Source organism: Rhea americana, unplaced genomic scaffold (genome assembly GCF_003343005.1).
Source record: "Rhea americana isolate MKP2758 unplaced genomic scaffold, rheAme1 scaffold_127, whole genome shotgun sequence".
NCBI lineage: Eukaryota > Metazoa > Chordata > Aves > Rheiformes > Rheidae > Rhea > Rhea americana.
The window spans coordinates 1,255,546-1,276,716 of NW_028185339.1; positions in this window are offsets into that span (position 1 = coordinate 1,255,546).

Consider the following 21,171-nt stretch of genomic DNA (forward strand, 5'->3'; position numbering starts at 1 on the left):
GTTTTCAGTGGACTTCTTTTTGCTTATAAACCTTTCTGATACTTATTTTGACTTCTGCAAGCATTTTCCCTTTTAATATTTTTCATTATTCTTTGCCTTTTTGATAAAGACAGTAATGTTTTGCTAGCCTCCTGATGGTGGTTATGTACCTATAATGCAGTTTACAAATACCTCTTTTATGCACTGGTTTAATTTTTGCACTCTATTTTATTCAGATTGATCTGATTTTTGGTCTTGCTCAGTGATACAYTTTACCATTGTAAGCTAATTTTTGACCATATTTACTTCTACCTGCTCTCCATTTTTCATTTTTTTCCCCCTTGTTTCTTCACTCCCTCACTCAATTATAATGTTCACCTTTTTGGATGTTACCTTTTATTCTGAACTTTGAGGGTGACAAGCTTTCGCCCGTGTTTTCCCTGAGAAATTCACTGCCCAAGGTGGTGAATAGCCTGGCTTGATGTCAGCTGCCCCAAGGACTGTTTTGTGTCCTTCGGGCTGTGGAGAAGTGCTATGTATGTGGTCAGCCTGATCTATATCAAATTCTTAGGAGCATTCCACCTGAACCAGCTTTTAAAGGAAAGTTGGTTTCTAAACCTGAGAAGGTATAATGAAATGAGTAGAGTTTGTTTAGTTAACACCCTTGGGGAAAATTTGGAGCACTAATTGCAATGTGGGTAAAAGGGACATTTCAGAAAAGATAATCAAAATGCTATGAAGATTTCTATAGATTCTACTACTTACTCTGCTGTACRGTAGAAGCACTTTCAGTGGTAAACWCTCTATTTGACCTGTGATACCTTGATATGAGGATGTCACTGTATAAAGTTGTTACATTATGGAGTTATGTTGCTTAAGTTTCCTCCAGGTTTTTCTGTTCATTGTGTGATTTAAATAATGTGCCAAAATATAATTTCCATGATTACTAAATCAATGAATTGTAAATCTCATTGTATTTTTATTAACTGTAAGTGGAAAAATTACTTAAAGTTTTATGTACAGTTATATTTTTTTTTCAAAATGAAGTTTGAATGTGCTGTAAATAAAGTGTATTTTTGAATAAGAACCTGTTGTACTGAGCCTGTAACTCTGGGGTACTGGGCAAGGATATTGGCTGCAAGCTGACATGGAGTTTGCAGGCTGCAGATGTTGTGTCACTACATAGCTCTGCCAGTTTCTGCCTGCTGATGGAGTGTTTAGGTTCTGCTGAACAGCTTTTCTACTGTCTCTGTTGGGGGCTGCAGCGCAGTTCCGCGTCCTCCGGGGATGTGTGTGTGTGTGGGTGCACGTGTCTGTGAGGAYGTCACTGCGTGCGGAGGAAGAGCCACCTGCGTGTATCACTGCGCTCAGGAGAGCTTCGCAATTCTTGTGTCTGGGTTTCTGAGCAAGTCCTACCTCCCCATTAGGAAARCCCCAGATGAGCCCTACCTAGCAACGCAAGTGAGGTGGCCACTGTTGGAGGTCTCCAGCGATGACCGCTGAGGGTCCCAGCTCCCCTAAAGGAGCTGCGGTCGTGGAGGGGCCCTCACGCATTCCCCTCTCCCATCCTCTCGTGTCTGGTTCTCTACTTGTTCATGTAACATTTCTATTAGTAATGATCAGGAAGAAAGGGATATTAGTTATGCCTGTTTTTCTCCTGTGATTGTGTCTAAATCACAGAAAATATGCAACAAAAAATAAGCTGTGTCCTAGCCAATAAGTTACAAGTGGACATGTGCTTGGGAGTTTGTATCATCTAGATTAATGTCTCTCAACCTGTGGCTGCTAGACCCACTGATGATTTGGAGGACAGAAATCATAATCTGTAAAGCAATTTCTACCAAATAAAATTAAAATACAGTTAAAATCATGCATTTCTTTCTGCRTGTGCAAGCAAAAGAAGGAAAAATTAAGAATAGAAAATAAAATTTGAGTTTAATATAACAGAAATCGGATGTACATGAAAATCATTAGCAATGATGCCCTGAGGCCTTTTTTTTTTTTTTTTCCCAAAAAAGAAGGGTAATGCTTCAATTAACAAGGGTTGAAAAACACTGTTTTAGGACAAGAAGAACATAGGCTGATAGATGCAGAATGCACAATTTTAATGCTGGCATTTAAGTTTCCCAGCTGCATAGGCTGGCATAAGGCACTTAAATTTCAAGGCCTTCTCCTCTCTAAAGAGGCCCTTAYTTTATATCTGAATTCTTCTGGAGGAGGCTCCACTTTCCTCATTAGAGGGCTGCTACTGTCCAGATACTTCCTACACTCCAAGAACTAAGAGGTTGGGTAGGGCATAAAAGGCTGAAATTTTTAAAGCAGCTTTTAAAGAAATTCATGAACTATGGGACTTTTCTATATAGCTCTAATATTTATGTATGCAAAATGATTGCTTATGCATTCAAATTATAATACACAAAATTACAGCTACTTGGACTCTCAAATGTGTTTTTAAACACACTTTTTAAAGAATATTTTAGGAGGCTATTAAATGTTGTGCACTTATTTGTGAATCCCTGTCTGCTGAGAGCAAATATTTTCTATTTTGGTGGAAATCCTGTTCTGATCCAAAGTTATATTAAGAAATAGAGGAAATAACAGTGGTCATAAATAGATGAATAAGGATTAGGTGAGTTCTTTGTTGAATTTAGAAATTTAGAATTTCTGGTTTTGCTATGTGATATACATTACCATTGCAAACTAGTTTTTGACCATTAACATGAAGTTAGGGACTCTTCCGTTTAGAGCAAGGTGTACGTTTAGTAAATTTGAGGGCAGCAGGTGAGTGATGAAATGTGGAAGGAAGTTAACGAGGTATCCACTGGAGTACACCTCTGTCTCTACAGGCCCACAAGCTTTGCCCTCTTTGATGCAAAGATGGGATTTTATTGTGGRGTCCTAACTTTATTTTACAGACGGAGGGTAATTTTGCAATAAAATTCTAGGTGGAGAGGGATAATTGCAACGTTTACCATGAACTTTCCGGAGAAGTCTAGAAGTTTCTAAAGCAGCCCTGCAGACATGTGGCTAAACTTGTCTCAGTTCAAGTATAGTAAGACTGAAGACTTCCTTGCAATGGTGTTTGTCTTCCCCCCCTTCCCTCCCCTTTAGTGAGAGAGCTAAAGCGTTTGTTATCTGATGAGAAAAGCACATCCTCTGCTCAGTGGAGACTGTAATGATGTAGCCTTAGGTATTTGGCGTTAAATGGATTGAAAACTGACTGTATGGCAGAGTTGTGATCAGTGGCACAAAGTCTGGTTGGAGGCCTGTAGCTAGTGGTGTCCCCCAGGGGTCGGTAYCTGGATGAAGGGACAGAGTGCACCCTCMYCAAGKCTGCTGGTGGTACAAAACTGGAAAGAGTGGCTGATACTCCAGAGGGTTGTGCTGCCAGTTAGACCTGGACAGGCTGGAGAGATGGGCAGAGAGGAACCTCATGAAGTCCAGCAAACACAAGTGCAGGGTCCTGCACYTGGGGAGAATAACTCCATGCACCAGTAGAGATTAGGGGCTGACTGGCTGGGAAGCAGCTCTGCACAGAAGGACCTAGTGGTCCTTCTCTGGTGGGCAACAAGTTGGCCATGAGCCAGCAATGTGACCTTGTGGCCAGGAAGGCCAATGTTATCCTGGGGTGTGTTAGGACAAGTGTTGCCAGCAGGTCAAGGGAGGTGATCCTGCCCCTCTACTCAGCCCTGGGGAGGCCTCATCTCAAGTACTGTGTCCAGTTCTGGGCTCCCCAGTACAAGAGAGACATGGAGCTACTGGAGAGAGTCCAGGAAAGGGCTACTAAGATAATTAGGAGACTGGAGCATCTCTCATATGAGGAGAGGCTGCAAGAGCGGGGGCTCTTCAGCCCGGAGAAGAGAAGACTATTSTCAGTGGTGCCCTGTGAGAGGACAAAAGGCAGTGGGCACAAACTGAAACACAGAAAGTTCCATCTGAATATGAGAAAAAACTCTTTACTGTGAGGTAACTTGGTGGTACAGGTTGCCCAGAGAGGCTGTGGAGTGCGCTTCCTTGGACATATTCAAAAGCCATCCACACAGGGTCCTGGCCAATGCTCTAAGTGACCCTGTTTGAGCAAGGGTTTGGACTAGATAGTTTCTAAAGGTCCTTCTACTCTCAACCGTTCTATGATTCTGTGATTCAGGGTGACTGAAGTATCATTGATTGCATCTATATTAGTAAATTAAACATATCTAAGAATATTCTTGCGCACAGAAGCCAACGGTCATTGAAGAGCTTGCATCTCTGCTAGTAAAGTATCATTCATTTCAAAAAAGAGTAGCTGCATACTAAGGGCCATTTGGAAATGGGTCCTTTGTTCTGGACTGTGCCTGGGAACTGAGCGGGAGAGTGCCAGCTGGCATGGGCCAGGAAATGTTCGAACAGTTTACTAATACAGAGGACCATGTTTCAGCGCCTGGAAGAGTTCCTAGGGAAATGTTCCTAGGGCTATTCAATTTGCTAGTATTGATGAGGCCTTGAGTCCCTGAGCCTCTGGTCTGTTTTTCAAGACACCAGTACCCACAGACAGAAGAGAAGATGAATCTGGTGGTGCTTTCTTGGGACGTGAGCAGTTGTGGCACCTACTGGGGCTGAAAAATTTCCTATCCTGGCTATTTCATTCCACGCCTCTCCTGCGCTGTATCAGTGCACAAGGTGAGCTGGGAGGGGAAAGGCTGTCCAGAGCAGTCAGTTGATAACACTATCATCAAAGCTGCTTGCATGGCTTTGAAAGCAAAAAGTGCAAGACAAGTGGCACGTTCGTTACAGCRCTGCACTTTGGTTTACCTTCCTGTTCCACTACATTTATTTTTCACTTTTCAGCGTTCACCCATCTTTAATAAAGCTTTGTACCTGTTTAACCACCTRTCGTTGACCACCCTGTTGTGATGAGATGGGAATAGAACTATGGCAGGACACTTTGGAGTAGATACAAAAAAAAGGAACCCGTTAAGATAGTATACAAGTCACAACGTCATATAGTGATACAGTCTGTCTACAATCTAGCATASAGAAAGTTTTGTATTTAAAATATTGCATAATTCCAAGAAAGAAAACACATCCCTTCGCAATATAAACCTTAAAAAWTCATCTTGGAAAAGGTATCTGAAGAGTAGAGCTTTCAAGTTTCAAAACAGGAAGTTGAACAGACTATAACAAGTCAGCACAACAAGTTTCATGAAATCTTGCAGATCAGCACTTGCTCTAAGAAGAGATTTCTCTTTAAAATTGTCATATGAGATATGGATGTTAGTATTTCTGGATAYCCCGGTTTCCTTTGTTTTGCTCAGATTGTTCTGGAAGGTGTTTTCTCATGGCTCAGACTGGCCTAGGAGCTCATCGGTGTCTAGGATATATTCAGTGATAAAACACCCAGCCACAAAACAGCCCGGCTGTGGTGTTGGATATTGTGCTCTTCAGTGGCAGGTGTAGCATTTGCACTCAAATGATTTTGGAGACATCGCCATCTGGAGACCAACTTTCCACTTGAGAACTTCACCATCACTATGATTTCTAAGAGTGTGAGTGCGTATTCTGTACATCCTAAGGTGTCCGGGTATCGCTTGCTAAGTCAGGGGAAAAGAAGATAAGCAAGGTGCTCAAAATATCTGGGAGCCTTTGCAGGGAGCCAAGGGAAGCTCCTCCCCTGCCCTTGCTGGGAAGTGGTGGGATTTACCCACTTTGTCTCCCCCATACTGCTCAAGGGGGCATGTGCAAGCCTGTCTCTGTGCTGCAGCAAAGTCCCAGAACAAATGACTATGGCTTCTGCCAGGGACGTATCTGCTGACTCTTTTGGTGGTGGAAGAGTGGATGCTTGTGCTGTTCCCTCAGCAGCTCCAGAAACCCCATTCTCTGAATATCAGCTGTGTTTCCAAGCACAGTTTCTGAGTCTATCCAGAAGTGGGCAGTGGTGCATACACTGTCTTCTTGCCTCTTACTCACAGATGCTTTTAATGTGAAGAAACTGCTAAGATGTTGAGACTTCTGTATGATTCCCTTTAATTTTCTCTCCTTCCAGACATAGTTTTTGTTTTTTTTGCAGTATAACACTAATCTGCCTTTACCACCTTTAGTTTTCAGCATCTGAAATATCAAATCTGATATTAACTGACCAGCCCCTTATRCCCACAGACACTGTAAGTACATCTACCCTTGAAATTAATAGTGCCTCTTCTTTACCGCATATAGGCTAGGACTGTGTATGTATATTAGAAATAAAGAAAGAAAAAAAAGAAAAAAAAAAGAAAAAAAAAGAAAAAAATCCCCCTTAAGTTACAGTCCTACTGAAAGTTACGGAGTTCCGCAAACCACAGAACAGACATGTTGCTCTCCTGCTTACAAGGCAGGCTATAGCTCCTCCAAGAAACAAACTAGTAATTTGGAGTTAGTGGGATGGGCTGGCGGGAGGATTGTACCAGAAGACTGCCTTCAGCAGAGCAAACATTGCTGTCCGTGCTGCTCTTTCACCCCTAGCCAGCCCAGGAAGGAAAGGATTCAGCTCTCAAGTGCGAGAACGCAAGGACAAACGATCTGCTGGTGGAAGAGGGTGCAGGCGCGTTGGCTGGAAGGGGCGTCTGGCAGTTTTTGCCTGCTGAGAATTTGGCCCTTCGCTCAGCTCCTCTCTTTGCGATGGGGAACCGGGCTGCCAGCAGGACAAGGAGGGGGTGCATAGGGACTCAGGAACCACCTTTAGCAGAGGAATTTTTATTTTCCTGTGTAAAGTGGGATTTCCAGGGTCAGGAATCAGTAAGACAATGCTCCTCCTCTTGCCCACAGTGGCGATCATGCCTATATACTATTTCTGGCAGAAGTCAAAGGCTTCTGCTAATTATATTATATTTGCAACCCACAACTAACATTTATGTTATGTTTCCTTCTGAAAGACAGATACTGGATTTCTTAAGCACTCTGTGTCCTGGCCAATAAATAACCACGTGAGACAGTAGCAACGGGAGACCGAGGGGAACAAAGAGGGTCCCAGCTCACAGAGCTCTTTCAAAGGAGTCATTCACTTGGCCAAAGAGTTCGGCAGCTTGCCTGGGCCTTCCTCGAAGCCAGCATAGCAGCTTGTACGTTGCCATGCCCGTCGCTGCCTGCATAAGGGTCACCTTCTTTGTATGGGGGGGAACACACATACAGMGAAAAAAAAGCCCAGGCGAATGTGGCCCCGGAACAACAAGCTGTAGGAGAGAGGAGAGCGGAGCACCTTTCTCTCATAGAGTGGAAGTTGTTTCCACGGCTATTGCCAGCAGCAGCTCTGCTGCCTGAAAGGGAGCTAGCACAAACAGTTTAAAGAAGTATCTCTTGTTCACCATGCACGCACGTATGTATATTTGCACACCTATATATATATGAGCAYGCCTATATAAGTATGAGCACATATATTATCATTCAGCAAGTGAGAGTTTTTACTCAGTCCCAGTGGAATATAAATACCAATTGCTGAGTACATCTGATACCTTCAATTTGATACATCCTTCTTGCTTATCACTTTGAACGTGGACCAATTTAGTATCTAAGAATTAGATAATTGCTCTTTAAATAGTTGCAAATCTGTCTTCAGTTGCAGAAACTGCTGGAGTTTATCAGCATGGCTCTGTGTGCATCTGATATATTTTCTATATAATTACTGAGTGCTGTTGTCTGGATCCCAAGGGTGTTAGGCAGCTTTCTGCTTGTTTCTAAAGCTGTGTAAAAGGTCTAACATGTGGCTTTTCCTCATCATGATATTCACATGGATTTTCACTTCTCTGGTAGAGCTGAACAAAAAGGAGCATAAAAGTGGTTTTAAAAAGTTGGCTATACATGTGGAGAAAAAGAAAAGGCTATGGCTGGCAAAATACTGGTCCTTGAGGGAAGCTGCTTAATTTAGCAAAACTTACTTCCTATTGCAATTCATTTTTCGACTGGCAACAGCAGACACAGTTTTGCACACTTTTATCRCCCTCCTCATGCGTGCTGGGGTCCTGCTCCACCCAGGCTCTATCTGGGGGCTCCAGACTCCTACTTGTGTGAAACCTTTGATTATTTTGCTCCTCAGATCACTTTCTCCCAGAGCCTTGCTAATCTCCTCTTTTCCTTGCCCATTTGTCCAGGGCTGCCAATCTCTCCATTGCCGGCAYTGCGGCCCCTGTGTCCACTCTTCTTATCGTCTTGCAATTGCAACTGTCTCTTTGTTACATTTCAGACTCCTCTTCTGCCTAATCTTGGAAAGATCCAAAAGAGAGATGTTCAGAATGGTCGGGTCTAGGGTTCAAAAAAAGTGCTCTTTACAGAATTGCTGTGCAGTTTTATATCTGCACCTGGAAGTTGAAAACACGCAGTCTGCCTTTTTTTTTTTTTTTTTTATCGAAAGCTAGGAATTTGCATGTTAGAGGTTAGAGAGTTTGCACATGTGAAAGTTCAGCTCAGCTACCACGGCCCAGCTGAAGTGGTTTTTAACAATAACGATAATAATAACACCAAGAACATGAAAAGTAAAGGCTGTGGTGTCTATTTTCAGGCAATTTGGAGAAGTGGACCAGTACAAAGCTGCAACAGTGACAATTAAGAAAGTCTTTGTGAACCCTCTAAGCTTTTGTGGTAATTCAGGGCTACAGGAAGAACTCTTCCAGGCCATTCCCTTATTCAGGGTCCCCCTGTGCTGCTGTGGCTTGGCTCCCTCCGGCTRCTGGCTGCTCTCACCAGCAGAGCCCACAGCTCTCCTTAAGCCCAGGCAATCGGTCCTGCAGACCAGCAGCACTGGCAAAACACTCCTTTTTTAAACCTCGTTTCCCTCATTTTTGAGAAGAAGCCCCAGATAGGGCTGCAATGAGCCTGACCCCCATTCAGCCAGTYCTTTTTGCTTTTACCCTGTTGGTCTGCTGCATCCCAACAGCAGCACTAAGAAAACCACAAAATGTCCTTCTGATTAGTGATTTGCTCAAGATATCAAAATTATTTTAGAGAGCTTGCGGTGTACATAAAATCAAGAAGGATGTGTCTGTGGGTGTCTCATTCTTAAATTGTTTTGCTTAGCAGAAGAAAGCGAGGGCTTTGGGTTCAGCTACAATAGAGATTTATATGTGCTCTTTACTCAGCACTCTTAAGGTTAAGTGCCTTAGCATAAACCTTCTGAACTCATTTGATGACTCTGCAGTTGCCATGATAACAAGCAGACACTATGGGTTGATACTCATAATAACATTTCATATGGTAAAAGATTTCTAGGGTTTACAACTTTGAACCTGTTATCATATACCAGATTAATACAACTGTCTCAGAAATATTTACCAAAGTGATTGCAAGGGCACTTCTGTTGAGATAGGCAAATTTTATTGTTTGAATGATGAAACCCTGACTAATTTGACCACCAGTAGATATTTAAAGGAAAAAAGTCAAATAGATCTAGAGTAAAGATTCCAGGCACTTAACCTTTTATTCTGATCAATTAAAAATGAACTCCTGCTGGTTTGAAAATCTGGTGATTCTACCTTCACTGAGACCAGAGGTATTGCAAACGCTGCAGGATTTTAACCTCATGAACCACCTCTGCGACACTCATCAGAACTGCTCATATATCTTGACCGAACCAGTGCCTTTGTCCTCTTAGACTTTTGTTTTGTGCTTTCAAAGATAAGGTTATGTTAAAAAAAGCCAAATTTTGTTTGCYCAGCTAAGCTTTGCAAAGAGACTCTGTGAAGTCTTATTTGAATATGTACTAAGTAGTAATGTTTTAAAATATTAATCTATATAGAAATGTTCTAAAGTTTGTTGCTTTTAATACTACTAACTGTTCCTATGTAAGGAGAGCATCTGAGAACTGCTGAAGGTCATAGCCCTGTTCTGCCAGGCATAGAGGAAACATAAAGTTATGGCACTTATGACCCTGAAGAGTTTAAACTCTCCACAAAAGTCTCAAACTTCCTGTTAACCTGGGGATTTTTTTTGATCTGAATTTTGCTTTTAGTGGGGTTTAGTCTAAGCCTAGTCTAGTCTAGCGAAGAGGTCTGAGGAACACGTGTAATTTTTGCTTCTTGATTGCTCTGTCTTAACATCAGACTTAAGTGATGTTGAATCCAGTTATGAGTTAGCAGATAAGAATATATACATGTATTTTAATGACTGAACTCATTGATTTCAGTGTATCTAAATGTACCTTAGCCTGAGTAAAGCGACGAAGAAGTTACTGTATCCATTCTTCAGCTCCTTTACAGAAGTCYTCAGGGTGGCTGTCGGTCCTGGTAGCTAACATCTATGTCAAGGTTTATACTTCACCTGTAAATTCAGAAAGGCAGTTATCTGGTCTCTGATCTCAGGCTATAGGCAGTCAATGGATGGCATCCTTCTGCAGACTTTGGTTTGTCAGTATAATTCAATTAATGCATATTGGGAAATATCTTACGAAGTCCTATGTGAAAGGCAAATACAAGTAGCCAGGAAACAACCTTACTTTTATGGAAATGATGTTGAATTGGAGTTGCCTGGAAGCATAGGCTCTATGTTATTGGGTTTTTATTGTCTGAATAAGCCAGTTCCCTTTTTTATTATCTCCTTGCTCCACGGTATAACCAGAAATCTGCTAAGCTTGAATATCATACACAGGACAATTGAAGCACCTATTTTAAACAATCAGGATTTCTTAATAAGCTAGTAGGTCTATTTATCCTGCCTTTTGGAGGTACTTCTTTTATGCTGCACAGGAACCTTCTGGGTCTGACTCTAGGTTTTGAATTGCACACTTACGGTTGGGAATCCAAGCCCGAACATAGTACTGTGAGAGATGGAAGTTTCAAATGGGCCTTGAGCTTTCTAGCCAMATAACGAGTTTCAGTATGGCAGCAAAGAACATCAATAAAACGTGTAACTACTTCAAAGCTGGAGAGCTTCTCCAAAGGTGAAAAGAAGAAAACCTTAAAAACTTAAAAGGGTAGTAGAGAGTGCAGCAATTCTCTGATGACATCTTTCTGTGCTTAAGTTTCCTTTGCTGAAGTTCAACACCTTGAAACAAGTGTCAGCTTAGKCTTTATGTGTCAGAATAACACTAGGAAGGTGTTTTGTAAGGGCAGCAGGGCTGCTAAACAATAAAAATCTCTGCTTCCCATTTTTCAGTACAAGAGGGACAGACAACTATACTGGTCCTGCTACTGGCAACGGTTTCTGTGGCTCAGCAGATCTGATCTGCTTGACCAGCTCAAGGACCAGCTGTGCACCAAAAAGCTGAACTACTTCATATCAAAAGAAATTTATTGAGATGGCAAGGAGTAACAGGCTACTGGGATCTGACAGCTCTTGTTGGACTTGTTTTCCTGAYTAGCAGCTGTTTAGAGAAAAATGTAAACCTTATGTGGGAATTTCATGGCAGTAGTGAGTGAAATTGAAAGGTATTACCCCGACAAGCTGCCCCATACCTGCTGTGCAGTTTCATTCAGACCCTAACATCTCAGTATGAAATAAATTGAATAAATACAATTATAATCTTGGTCAGTGTTAGCATTATAGCATATAGAATCACCAGCATATGTTAGCATATACATGTCTTTAGATGCACAGGTAAGCTCAAAGAATATGTTGACACTGTGGGTGGGAGTACCACAACTCCATCCTCTCAATCCAGGGCAGCTTCCTTATGCCATGACCCTCAACAACCTTGTTCTTGTTGGGTAGTGTTTAGTATGTTTCTGCCAAACAAGGAAGAAATCCTTATCACCACGTAGCCTGCTGTCCTCCAGTCAGGGTCCAAATTGCTGCTAACTTTAAGATATTTAAAGCAACCTACTTAGACTTTGGGTTATTCCTGGGAAAGGGAAGCTAACTGATATCCCTCTTTGCCATCTCTCAACTATACACTGAATCCCCTAGGGCGAAGGTGAGATTTCAATAGAAATGAAGAGGGAAGTCTTACTGAACCGTGGGAAAAGAGAAGGCTGAGCCAGACCTCTTCGTCTTTAGACCTAAAGATCAGCACAGTCTCAAGAGGTGTGATGTAAAATCTAGCTCTAGGTGTTGCTCTCTTTTCCTTGGCATAAGTCAAAAACGCGGGAGTGATAAATATTGCACTGAGCTAAATCTTCTCTCACACTCATTTCATACAATGGAGTTAAAACTGCTTCACTCTGGAGTAAATCAGGGGAGAATCTGGGCCATAGCATCTTAATGTCTTAGTAGTAGTCTAATCCAAAGCACAATAAATATAAAGTCCTACTGATCTCAACAGGCTTTGGATCATGGTCAAAGGTAGGATTTACAGTAACAGACTAATGCACCTTTGGTATCGGCAGGTGGTTCAGTTGGTTCCTGAGTCATAAATAATTAATAATAATGATTCATTGAAAATGCAGAAAGTGGTGGTCAAAGGTGAGATGAATCATGCTACTGATCCATGCCCTCTTAAGCCTTGAGGCTTTCCTCTTTCCAGAAAGAGTAGCAATTCTCTGAAAAGTTACTGCGAAAACAGGGATTCTATGTTTATTAACTACCAGTGTTTTACAAACAGAAGAGTCCTGCTTGTGTTTAAAACTAGCATTTTTACCTCCTCATTGCCAGTCCTAAACATGGCCATGGTTCTATAGCCATACATGCCACCTTCACCCCATGACAGTAATGAGACTAGTAATGCCAAGCTGCTGACTCCCGCTCTACCCACCTCGTTCTACCCACCATGCACAGGACTTGCRACGTGGAACAGCTCTGTGAGGGCACTGGAAATTATAGTAACAGTTGCTTTTGTGCCAGGAGGTTTGTGGCCTCATAATCTTTCCTCCTCACTCTCCTTGCTCACCTCTTTGATAAAGGTTCTGCAAGCCAAATTGTTACCTTGGTCACATTGTCATCTGCAGTKTTTTAGCTAGGTAAGTTCCCTCTGCAAAGGCGATGTCAGGTCTTTGTTAAAATTACTTGAATTCATTCTGATGAAGATCAAGTTTGCTGAGGTCCTTGCAAGGAGTCACAAATCTCTGTCCCAGCGGTCAGGAGCCAGGCATATGGGGTTTTGGTTGTGGGAGGGGCATATCGCTGAACTGCTCACTATCCTATGGTTCAACTCAGTATTTGGGGAAAAGGATACGTTTGTTCAAAGCACCGGCAAGTTAGTGTGAAGCTGAAAGAAAATCACAAAACTAGAAGCACTTATGTAAGTGTGTTCAGTGCAAACAATCCTAAAGTAATAAATGCAAATGTTTCAAGATGTTGTCAGATAAAAGAGGATTAAATTGCAAAGAGGAGGGAGCAGGTTATGTTAGTTGGCTATAAGCTGACTTGCATATTATCTCATAGTATACAAGGAAATTATAGTGAATAAACTAGTGACCTTAGGCCTAACTTTCTGCTAAAGTATGCAGCAAGGCTTGAAGAAGCTTATAAGGAAGATCTTTGCACAGTACAGATCTTTCTTAATTTCACTTTCTCCAAAAATATAATTTAAAAGCCTATTTAGGGAAATCTCTTCTGAAGAAGCAAGTTCATTAGCAGTATTATAGACAATAATGCAGTACCATGTATATCTATCAAGCAGAAGCACATAGAATGACTTAGTAAAGTACTTAATAAGCCCCTGTGATTATAAGTTGGCAATACTGAAAGTAGGTAGTGTTAAACGTGTTCCTAACGTAAGGAAAGGAAAGCTGTAATTATCTCATTGCAACACCTTCTGTGTCTGAAAATATTACAATATCGTTCAGCCAGGGTAATCTTTGATAAATTAGATCTTTGCCTAAAAGAAATAGCCTTAGAGAACACACTTTCTCTTGGAACAAATACACCTCTTTTTCAAATATCTGCCTATTTACCACTGAACGTCGACAGAGCATAGCATTAAAATCATTTTCAGTATACATTTCAGGAAGATATCATTAAAATTTGGGAAGAATAAAGAGCTGCAATTTGAAGAAGGCTATTTTAAATTTGATTGCAGAAGATTAATGATCTTTGTTGATGGATCTAGATTTTAATTCTATATTCTTTACAATCATTGTCTTCCTCATTATAATGTCCAGAAGATGGCAGATTCTTATGCAAGCTCTACCTTAGCATTCTAGCAGTCTTCCTTGGGTTGGTCTTTTAGCAAAGGATTAAACCTGTCTAAGTAGGAAATAGTTTGTGATGATGGAAGTGAGATTACTGTGCAGGAAAGAAGTGGATTTTAAGAAGGATATTCAAGAGAAAGTTAGAGTTCTTCCACAGTAAAAGTAGTAAAATATTCCAGGTATAGGAGCCAGTATCAGAAAACAAGATACTTAGATTTGGGGGGGGAAAAAATCAAAATCTGTAACTGTCTAAAGGAAGAGGTATAAGAAATATTTATTTAAAGGGTATCCCATTTGATCTCATCTGAAACTTTTTCTCAAAAAACACTTTGAAAAAAGTTTTTCAAACAGTTGTTCATCCTCTGTTTTGGAACATCTACCTCTAAGCCTAGAGAAAACTTGGCTGTTCCAAAAGGCCTAATATGATTATGAAGAAAAACAAAATAACCTTGCCTTGCCACCCTAAATCCAGTCCCTTTGATTAAAAGTTCTTTAAAAATCTTTTCCTATGGTCTATTGAAAATTATCTTTTACCTATTTCTTCTCCAGTGTGTGTGACCGTATACGTGACTGTCCTCTGTCCTTGCTGCTTCTTCTCAAAAGTTCTGTAAATTAGAAAAAAAGTAAATTAATTGTTATTGCCCCACATAATTACAACAGTTTGACCCTGATAACTKTCATAAGAGTAATAGACTAAAATTTTCCATGGTGCTTTCTCCTGTACAATGAACACATCTATCTCTGGGGATTTAAGATATTGCGCCCTTCCCCTGCAAGGAATGAGGAGTCCTGAACACGACTTTTGTGTGTCTCCTGATCACAGGACAAGCTGACTCTTCCTATGGAGACTACGCTAGTTAGTTGGKTAGACCCCCTTCCTGATGCTGCAGGACAGTTCCCTGCATCATATTGCTTAGCGCGTGTCAGGGCCAGTTCCAAATGGAAAGGAGTTCCCTTTCCCAAAGCCCCCCTTTTTAATTGGCTAGATAGAGGCTGAGAAAGGAGAGAAAGGAGAGGGAATCACTTTACAGCAAACTGTAAGGGACCTGCAGCTAAATGCTCAGACCACAGAGCCTTTCTCAAGAAAGAAAACATTTACATTTCCTGAAAAAAACAAAGTTGTAGCAGAGGAAGAGAGAAACATTTCGTACTAAATGGCGTGAGAAAACTCATCTACATGCAAGATTCCATGACAAAACCCCTGCCTACACAGCAGTTTTCAGGTTCTGGTGACGCAAACCCTGGGGTCYATGTGTGCAAGTTATCAGGGCAGCTTGGTGACAATGAGTTTGCTCCTCTGCTATCAGCTTTCCCAGTAGCAGTTGGGTTCACTTTATGGTTTGAGTTCACTTTTGTAGCCCATATGAGTGGCTAACAACCCTTTAAGAATTTGCTCTTTGTATGTAAAGATGAATTGTATACCCTGAACTCTCTTAATCTCTACATGCTGTAAATGCTCATTTGTCCTTGATGCACTTGTTGCTTTTATAAACAAAACCCATTTAGTGTTCACCTTGAGCAAAGGCACCAGTCTCTTGGCTGTCTGCATCCATAGGCTTTTTTTGCCTTCCTAGAACAAAGCTCACCAGTACAGGGATGGGCAGTATCCACTAACGCACTTCTGCCTTTGATGTGTATGATTTTCCAACGCCCCACACGAGGTCAAGCTGTCCCTGCATGGACAAGCATAAAGTCATTYGCTCAAGGGTCAGTCTCAGTCCTTGCAGCTGGTCTAGTCACTTCATTTCACATGTGCTCACCAGCAAAGCTTCTGAGCACATTTTCTGAAAAAAACAGTTGCAATAGCAAAGTTGCTAGCAGATTTTGTGGCGTTTCCAGCATTTCATACTACTCAAGAAAAACTTTTCCTTTGTATGACATTTCTACTTTTTTTTTAATAGATATCTTTTCACCAATTTTACCTTTTAAGGTAGCTTGTTTCATGACATTTTGTGCTTCTTTGTTAGAGGTTTGGAGTGCTGCATGCTAGATTGCATCGATGTGTGTGTGATTCGTAAGGGAAAAAGGCCAATACCTTACCTTACCTTACCTTACCTTACCTTAAAAGTGAACAGGTGGCATGGAAGAAAAAGGAAGGGCTTCTACACTGTTTACAAATGAGGAAACTGGTTTCCAGAGAGCTCACGCTTTGCTAAATACTGCACCTGCATGAACCGTTCTGCTGGCAGCAAGCTGCTCCTTTAGCTGGTGCACCTCAGAGTGGGGCTGAAAACAGAAAAGGGACACCCGGGAGGTGCAACGGTGGGGTGGAAGGGCCTCTCGGCACCGTGTGGGTCCTGGCAGTAACTTGGTCACAGACAGCTCCACGTCGTGGGAGGACGCTGCTCCTAAAGCGCAGCCGGCCAGAGCCGCGGCCAGTGGGCACTGGTGAAGAGCAAGCAAAGCTCCGATGGCCACAGCTTCCTCACACTCCCTCCCCAAAGTTGTACGATGAGTTGACATAAAGGAGGGGAAAGAGGATTCCCTAGCCCCCGGGATACACTTGCTTCAGACTTTTGACTTATTTTCTCCCCGTGCCAAGAGCGCAGAAAAGAACTATTGTCCCTCTGGCGAATTTTCTCTCCTATTTCAGCCTTAGTGAAACCTCATTTTGTCAGAAAAGCCTTCCATTTACTCCAGAGAACTTCAGATATACATACTTCTCTATCATATATATAATACTTCTATATCATATACATACATCTATATCATCTTTTTGTCTTTTTATGTTTAATTGTGCTTCACTGACGGGTTGTCTCAACCTTTTTTCTGAGGTTARTTTTAATTGCAGGTGTAAAATAGTTTGAAGAAGTGAGTCTAATAATTGACTCTCATAAATTGGGCAATATATATGCTTTGGTTACTGAACTGTTCCTGTTGCTGAATCATTAATATACAGTAGCACAAGGGTGCTGGTAATGGCATAATTGGATTGGCAGGGATTTCGATGCTTRAAAAGAGCCGTCTCTGCCACTGAAATCGCATGGAAACGAGCCCTCTAGTGGGCATTTGAAAAATTACCCAGTGTTGCTACTTGACAATGCAGAAAGCCTAATACAGGAAGGAATGAAAAAATTGCCCAGTGTTGGCTCCAAMAAAAGAAAAAGAGGTGGTCACTTTTTTTAACCATTATGATGTAAAACAGATTTAAAAAAGACAGTTACTAGAAGCGATAAACATCAACAAAATGCTTATTCAAGGACTTCTGCAAAACTCTTAAAGCATATTTATTTAGACTTTTTTTCGTTGAAAACATCACATCATTTTAAGCATTATTTTGAGAAGAAAAGATTTAAATATTTATGAAATACCTTTTGAATTTTCAGGGAAAAAAAGGTTACGATTACAACATTTTCTTGAAAATACCTTTTCATTTTTCGATCTTTTCTCTTAAAGAAACCCAAACAACTAACAACAAAGAAACAAAATCAGGCTGCATGGTTTACAAAGCGTTACAGGTACCACCTGCTTGTCGTGCCTTTCATAGTTATTCGTTGTCTGGTCCTCGTGTTACAAGAGCAAAGCATAAAGGAYCAAGAGTGCTGTCCTCAGAACGGAAAGGTGCGTCCTGAGGCTGCTATATGCTYTGCTTGTGCATGGGAACAAGGCAAATGCTTAGATGGTGCCTGATGCAGGTCCGAGGAAGTCAGCTTTCTTTAGCTGCTCTGAAGAAATAATTCATATAGCAAACATTTTCTTACTGCTGAGTAGTCTATAGCCAGCTCCCCTCTGCGTGACCTGGAAGTGTGTCGCTGTACACTTCCCTGTAGGATCAACAGCTTAATCCTTTAGTGCAAAAAGTGCCCCCTTGTGCTGCTATAACCCYTGCTCCCCTGCAACCTCTGCTCCAGCCCAGACAGGTGACCTGCTGGGCGCCGGTGTTTGGGAGCGCCTGCTCTTCTGCAGCTCTTTGCAAGGGAAGGGCTTCAAGCATGTCTATTTTCAGGCTTTTCTCCCAATACAAGAAGAAAAGACAGGGCCCTGAAAGGGGACATTCATGTGCCAGTCAGCCAGATGTCAGCAATTTTGTTCAATTTTTTGTGACTACRCAAAAAGCCTGTACTGATAAGCCATGCCATCAGGAATTGCACTTGCCTGCACCCCTGATCCACATAGCTTTGCTGGTCAGCCAGTAGAGAGATCTATCCTTAGGTCTATAYTGCAGCTTCCATGTATAACCTAGGCAGATTTTTATTCTCCAGATGTATTTTTCTGTTCTATAATCAGAGGGTCTCCCCTTGACCATAACGAGGGACATGTGCTAGTAAAAAGATTAAATTTGTATGATTTGGAGGGTAGCTTAGAAATGTTCTTTCTGTTACATTTCTTGGAGATAAGCTATAAATAAAAAGAAGTGTATGTTGAGAATGGGAAGAGGAAAGAAAATGGAAATGGARGAAAAGAAAGGGAAAGGCTGTRCACTGGCCTTAGGCTAAGTGATAATTTGGTGTTACTATATAATTTTGTCTTCCCTGGAATTATAAAGTAATTTTGAAGAGCACAGCAYGATYTGAATAGCAATAGCATGATTTTAGTTCCCAGTGAAACYGGTTCAGTGTTCTTCTACTGGTGTCAGACAATGGAGAATTGCACTTTTAGGCATTACAAATTTAACCATTAATGCCTGAAAGTTGGAAAAGGTGTTAGACACTTCCTCTGAGTACGGGATTTTATGCTATGACTCTTTGATGCCACACACCGATGTGTCTGTGGATTTAGTTTTTCTTACAGGTCTGCTTAGACCAGTGMGGTTAGACGGTCCTGAAAGAGTCTAAAACTTATTCTGTATGGATGTTCAATTCWGTTTTATCTCCACACTACTACATGTTAAAGTGAACAGAGTTTACTGGAGAAATGCAAGCGTGTTATCATTCACACTTTCAAAAGCTCCCACACATTTTGGGGGAGTAGGAAAACCCAAAGTGTGGGTATAGAGCGTGTCTGAAAATCTGGTCCTGGATATCTAAATATAATCACACCGAAATTTGTGTCACTCAAAAACTTAAGGAATATATGTAAAATTTTTGACCTATACTTTAATGTGTGAAAGACACAGWAGGACTCTGTAAAGCAAATGCTATAACTTGAGGTCTAAATAGCAAAGTGACTCCTGGATATTTCATGGAGCTACATCTCAGAGAAGTTCAGAGTTTGGCCCAGTATCTCACATTCTTTCAAATCAGTTCTTAATCTTTCATTTTGGCTAAAACAACATACGGCAGAAAAATAGAATGGAGTTATTTTAGGCTTTTATGTCAACTGTTATTTTCCTTGATATCAAACAAAATGTTACTTTGTGGCATTTTCATTTGGATCTAAATCATGACTAATCAAAGGAGTCTGTCATGTTCGCACTTTCCTTGACAAAAGTATGAAACCACTGAAATGTGTAGAATTAGCTCATTCTAGATATTTCTCACAGACCAAATGTTTTGGATTGTTTATTCACWGTACTCTTACATAAAAGCAAAGTGTCTGTGGAAAACTACTAACTACTTTTTTTTGCAAAGAACAATTAAAAATATTCCATCAAGCTTTGACTTCAAAACACCTGTAAGACAGTAGAGAGAGATCAATTAATGAGATCAACTCCACTGAGTGGTGCTGGTGGAATTCCCTACTCATCTGTCTTTGTAGGGAGGGTGATTGTTTTTTAAAAAGCTGTGATTTCTTTTCTCTTAATCTGTGGATGTTTCCCAAGATCCAGAAGAAGAAAGGGGCATTTTATGGTGATATTCACTGTACTTCATGGYAAAGGTATTTCCAGGGATTGTGCTGAATTCATCTGTTCCCAGAAAGCCCATGAAAGGATATTGTTTGTTGTGGAATCACAGAATGATTGAGGTTGGAAGGGACCTCTGGAGATCATCTAGTCCAACTCCCCTGCTCAAGCRGGGTCACTAGAGCACGTTGCACAGGATTGYRTWCARGTGGGTTTTGAATATTGCCAGAGAAGGAGACTCAACAACCTCTCTAGTGCTCTGTCACTCTCATAGGGAAGAARTTCCYCCTCACKSTCAGGCRGAACTKCCTGTGGTTCAATTTCTGCCCATTGCCTCTTGTCCTGTCACACGGGACAACTGAAAAGAGTTTGTCCCCGTCCCCTTGACACCYTCCCTTCAGGTACTTGTACACAYTGATAAGATCCCCCCTCAGTCTTCTCTTCCCCAGGCTGAAGAGGCCCAGCTCTTATAGCCGTTCCTCACAGGGCAGATGCTCCAGTCCGTTAATCATCTTAGTATCCCTACACTGGACTTTCTCCAGTAGCTCCATGTCTCTCTTGTACTGGGGAGCCCAGAACTGGACACAGTACTCGAGATGAGGCCTCCCCAGGGCTGAGTAGAGCAGCAGGATCACCTGCCTTGAYCTGCTGGCAACACTCTTCCCAGTGCACCCCAGGATACCACTGGCCTTCCTGACCACAAGGGCACATTGCTGGCTCATAGTCAACTTGTTGTCCATGAGGACTCCCAGGTCCTTCTCCGTAGAGCTGCTTCGAGCAGGTCAGCCTCTCAGCCTATGGAGAGCAAAGCAACGTGCGTTCAGGCARCAGAGAGGGTTATGGACAGGCAGAATCAAAACAAGCATCTTTCCAGCTTGCCACACGAGGATCTTATAGAGATGCTCTCAGAGGGGAAATTGAATATGGTACAAAGGTGGAGAAAGCTGTTGTTTTTTGTAGAGGCTCCTTTGTTGTATGTGAAGAGCTTCTCATTTTGTCTGTATTTGGTTTTACATGCTGATTTTATGGGTTTTTTAATGGGTAAATTTAGCAAGAACCTTTCCATTGTACTTAGAAGCAGCTGGATCAGATTCTTACAGAATTGAACATGTCTGTGGAAGCTGCCTGTGGGATTAGTTTCATCAGAAGCAWGCATTTGGTTCCATATTTGGAATGCCTAATGCCTTGTTTTGGACTGTTGTAAGGCACAGCAATGGAGTTTAAAATGTAGCACCTGTTTGTCTTCAGACTTGCAACACTTGACTTCTACAGAAACTACGTTTGAAAACTTCTGCAGTAATATTAAATGCCTCACTGGGCTATACAATCCTAAGTAATCAACATTAATATGTTAATTAGTCTAATGACATGTTTGCACTAAGGAACAGGGTATGCTGGTTAACGATGCCCAGTCCCTACATTCTTTCAACATTTGAGTTGTGTATAATGTACAAGAAGTGAAAG